The sequence below is a fragment of the Phragmites australis genome, chromosome 16 (assembly GCF_958298935.1).
Source record: "Phragmites australis chromosome 16, lpPhrAust1.1, whole genome shotgun sequence".
NCBI classification, from domain to species: domain Eukaryota; kingdom Viridiplantae; phylum Streptophyta; class Magnoliopsida; order Poales; family Poaceae; genus Phragmites; species Phragmites australis.
In genome coordinates, this window is record NC_084936.1 from 21,849,816 (window position 1) to 21,855,476 (window position 5,661).

Sequence of the window (5,661 nt, forward strand, 5' to 3'; positions counted from 1 at the left end):
CAGATTTATCCATATGAGCGATTCATGGGCATTATCAAGTCATACGTAAGGAATCAAGCTTTTCCTAAGGGGTGCATCACGCAGGGTTATTCTACAGGGGAGGTAGTGGAGTGGTGCATTAATTACATGTACCTAGATAACCCAATTGGTGTGCCTCATTGTCGCCACGAGGGTAAGCTCGCAGGGCAAGGAATTCTAGAGAAACATGTAATTACTCCTGAGCCGAAGGCATACGACCAAGCTCATTTCCTCGTGTTGCAACAAATGAGCAAAGTTTCCCATATATCGACGAGCATAAGCAGTTGCTTCTTCAGGAGAATCCAAGGCAGACCGAAGCTTGTCTTGCGAAGCAACATATGCAAAGGTTCAACACTTGGTTTCGAGATCAAATCAATCAATCGAGTACTCCTACAAGTGATTTGATCAGGAAACTAGCAGTAGGCCCTATATACACAATTACAACATATCAAAGGTACGATATAAATGGTTACACATTTTACACGGTTGCCCAAGATCAGAAAAGCACATACCAGAACAACGATGTCCGTATAGATGCTTATGATAACAACATGCACAAGAGCACATACTACGGTCAGATAGAGGACATCTGGAAACTGGATTACTTGGGATTTAAGGTACCCTTGGTTTGGTGCCGTTGGGTAAACGGGACAAAAGGGCGTTATGAAAGATAAGTACGGATTCATTAGCGTTAATCCTAAACTTGTCGGATATAAGGATGAACCTTTCATACTCGCTAAACAAGTTGCCCAGGTGTTTTATGTGACTGGCATGGCAGATAAGAAACTTCATGTGGTTCTTGCCGGGAAAAAAGGATCGTCGGAGTTGAAAACGTGGTTGATAAGGACGAGTACAATCAATTTGATAAAATCTCCCCTTTTGCTACTGCAATTATGCCACAAGTTGCACAGAACGAGAAGACTCCATACCTACGTTCTGACCATAACAAAGGGATCCATGTGAAGAAAGCACGAAAATAGCTGCATGCCAAATGATACATGAATCAATGCATCCTAAAATTTGTAATATTCTGTTAAGTCTGAATTTCAATGTAACCTCAAATTTGTAATATTCAATTTGTTTCAACTTCAATGTAACATCAAATTTGTAATATATGTAATATTCAGTTAAGTATGAATTTCAATGTAACGTCAAATTTGTGATATATTTATAGTAGAAGACGGCTGCCAAATCCTGTCTTCGCTTTAGGATGTAGCCAGCATATAGGTAAATCCCTTAGAGGGATGAGCACATTAGTGACGGGTGAGAACTTCACGTGTCAGTGAAGATATAGATAGTGACGGGTTAATTTACAACTCGTCACTAATGATCGAATCCCAGGACGGAGAGACCCGTCATTAGTGACGGGCCGTATCTATAACCCGTCACTAATTATATGTTTTATAAATAATGGGCCCGAGAACCCTAGCCCGGTCACTAATTAAGTGTGTTAAATTGAGAATGCAAGTGAGACAGCTAATTGAGTATATTTTTCTCATCATCGGATTATCCTGCTGCCAAATCCTAACTTTACTTTAGGATGCAGCCAATATACATGTAAATAGTGGGATGAGCACATTAGTGACGGGTGATAACGTCACGCGTCACTAAAGAGGTCATTAGTGATAGGTGGATTTACCATCCGTCACTAATTACCAAGTCCCAGTGACGGAGTGGTAAATCCATTGGTCACTGTGACCCGATCATTAGTGGCGGGTTATAAATTCACCCGTCACTAATAATATATTTATAAATAACGGACGCGGAAACCCTAGCCTCCGATTTTTCATAAGTCCCGCCACACCCACCGCCCATTCCTCCTCGCCTCCTTCTCCCAGTCATCCCCGAGGCCGTCGTCGTCTCCCTACCATCCCCATCCCCCTCCCCAATGCCGTCTTCCCCTGCGCTTTCGTCCTCAACTTTCCCCGAGGACGAGGAGCCCACACCATCGTGACCTCATCCCGAACGAGAACCCCGATGCCGAGGAGCCAGCACCACCATGCTCTACGCTGCCATCATCCTCATCCATAGAGGTAGGCCTCCCGCCGTCCCCTCCTCGTTGACGCCTACCGCCATCGTCCTCATCCACAATTGTGAGTTACTTCTGTGCATTCTGCCATACTTTGTGTGTCAAGGATGAATGCAAATGGTATGTCGGATTATATTACTCGATGATGACAACAGGTAAGTGAGGTTGTGTGTGACAGTGTAGTCTACTTAGGTGCGACAATATGAACTTAGCAGTTTAGCACAGATGAATTAGGCGCGTTGTTATCTTACCCATTTAACATTTACTATTGAATACTTAAACTCCACATGTTCCTAATTTTGACCCTTGAGTTGCAATTTGTATGTAGTATTTACGGTAATATAGGAGATGGAGGGTATGTGAATCAATGGTTAGCAGTTTAGCACAACCATGTTGAATTTTTGCTTTTCAATATGCCTAAATATAGAGCCTATAGTGCATGCTATTCTTGGGAATGATCTGAGAATTAAGAGTGTGCTGTCACACATACCGATGATATAAGATAGCCAATTTGGCGTTTGGATGGCAACATCAGTCATAACTTTCTTTCTAAGAGTAAAACTTGATAACATAAACATGTTCTTGATGTTTATATGCTTGGCATAAGCAATTTCCATGTTTACCTATTTTTATTCTTGCCTATGTTCAGTCCTACATCACACATTAATTCTTAGTCTTATTTATCTGTTGTTGTATATTCTTATCACTAATGTATGCATACTGCACAACAAGTTCATGATGGTTAAAATTTCCCTTGTAAGAAAATCCCAAAAATGAATTTAGGTTGCGTAGCATATTACGTCATCTCCCATTGGGAGTGTTTGATTATAAATATGACTTGGCAACTCGTCGTATTTATAAGAAGATGCTCCCGAATTGTCCACGTATTTTTTACAGTTCAAGGATATGTGGCCTGAGTAGTAGGTTTCTGTGCTCTTATATGATTCTAGAGAGAATTTCGGTGTCGTTTCCCTGTTGTTCTCCGGATACACACCCTCTCAACTCGTTGTCGAGACGTGTATTTGGAGAACAGTGGGGAGGTGTTGCCAAAATTTTCTCGAGAACCATACAAGAGTATGGAAACATACTCGGGCCACATATCCTCGAATGGGATTATGACCTATCTTTGCATATTAGAAATTAGGTAGCATCCTTCTCTTTATATAATAAATACATCATATTTTCATAAATTCAGGCAAAGGCATAGGCAAAGTGGTCGACTGAAAAGATTACCGTCATGGATACCGATGATGACGGCGTGCCTACGAGGAAGAAGACCCTGCAGATGTTGCGGAAGCTCGCACGCCTTAATGCTCGTGAGAGGGTGCCATTGACCCTTTAGAAGTTCAATGGCATCATTGTGGATCAAAAGAACGTATTGTTCAATGATGGTGTCAATACGTTTCTTGAGTTCCCGGAGAACATGAAGGCGAAGACTTGCAAGGCTTCTATGAAAATGATCGCCAAACTTTGGAGAAGCCACAAGAGCAAGCTTGTGAACAAGTATATGGCAAAAGAGTTGGAGCCCTTCATCAAGTACCCATACATTAAAAGACAGGATTGGGAAGCTTTTGTGGCATTGAAGAGCTCTGAGACGTTCGAAGTGGAGAGTTCAGTAAAGAAGCAGCTTCGGGTAAAGAACAAGTAGAATCACAACGTGGGCACAGGTGGGTATGCGGGAAAAAGGGATAAATGATAGGCGGAGGATGCAAAGTTAGCCAACGAAGGCCGCAAGAATCCTTGGTTGCAATTCCTGGGATAATCACAATCGTATTTGCGTGCGAGGGGTACGCTGTCAGATAGTAAAGAAATCACCTTCAAATCTAGCAAAACCGAGATAGTCGCTCAAAAGTGAAAGAAATAGCAACCTACTCCTCCGAAGGTTCATTCACATGGGTCAGGGAACATGGCATGCTCTCCACTGTGCTGGGAAACCCTGAGCACCTAGGTCACATTCGAGGCATGTCCAGTTCCCAGGGTTGGAAGTTAGGTTTCCTCGAACACGTCAGGATGTATAAGAAGAGGAAGAGGTTGGTACCAATAGATGTGGAAGCATTGACCCAGTCAATCAGGGAGATCATTTATCAAGACGTCATGCAAAGGTTTGCGGCACAGAGAGTCGTAATTCCTAGTGCGCCAGTGGGTGGTAGCCCCATTGCTGGACACAAGAGTAGTCAAGCCTTCAAAGAGGTTGAACAACCTATCTTCTCTCCATCTATGGAGCTCGATACCATAGACCTTCTCAATGGGACCACGCCATGCTCGCTGGTCATAAGACCTAGAGGCTACTATATTGAGGTTGCAAAGGGCCAGGTGCATCCAAATGTCCAGGTGTTACATATGGTCTCTATACATCCTAGCTATACCATGGTCTTTGTGGATTTTGTACATGCCAATGTCGTGGACACAGATTTGCCCATCCCCCCCCCCCCCCTCAAATGATGAGATCAAAAAACCGAGTCAAGCTCATTTTCAAAGGATCCAATGGAAGAGGGGGGACATCATGGTGCACACGTTATCTAGGAGTGATTCGCCTGGACGTTCAAGTTCTCTACCCTAACCTCAGCCACGACATGCGCTGGTTGTGTTGCATTTGCCCACTCCGTCATCTATAGTTAAGAAACTTGAGGGCAGCCCAGAGAAGAAGAAGAAGCCTTTGCCCACTCCGCCATTTAGTAAGCAACCTGAGGGCAACCCATAGAAGAAAAAGAAGTCCAGACCAGGGTCCAAGAAGTAGCTGCCGAAGAAATCCAAGTCCTCTGGTGATGTGCGTTTGCCTGATCTTCCGAAAGGTAATATGATAAGTCAATTGGTGGAGCTTCGACGTTGATGATCCAAAGGCTCCGAACAGAACAGATCGAGAACCCTTGTAACCACTATGCCACTACTATGTGGTTATCAACCGTGCCAAGACGCGATTAACCTCGCCAAGAAGGATTTTTCTGCAAGTGAATCGCGAACACAAGCAAGAATAGGTAGATGCAATCTAAATATTACTAATTACCAATAAGTACTCGAGTTGGGGTTCAACAAACTGATAAACGGTGAAACTGTCTAATACAGAATAATCTAAGCTAAACCTAAGTCTAAACTACGATGGCTACTGTATATTTATAGGGGGGACATGAGGAGGTCGATCTAGGGTTGTGCAGCCGTAGAAAGAGGCGTACACAATCTGGACTCCGACTCCGACACGATTACAAGACCCAACTGGGTCCAAAACGGTGGCACAACACCTTATTCCTTTGACTCTAACTACACCATAAGGAATATTTGGTTGAGCTCATATCAATTGTAAAGGGCTCGTCGTAAGCTTTCCAGAATGTCCAAGATTGCCTAAAACGGACTTCGTATGAGAGAGTTATGTCCATTTTACTGACGTGTTGTCCTGGGACTCGACCACGACCACGACCTTGACCACGACCACGACTAGAGCTCAGCCTCGAGTCCAAGTAGACTTGGTCTTCGAGGGGTGACATCCTGGTAAGGTTATGCTGCTTCTCCCACGTTCCTAAGTAATAAAATATCATAAGAATTTAGTAGTAATCCATCCAAGTAAGTATGAACAGCAAGGGACGAGTTCACCTGGTGGTCTAATTATCGTGCACATGCTC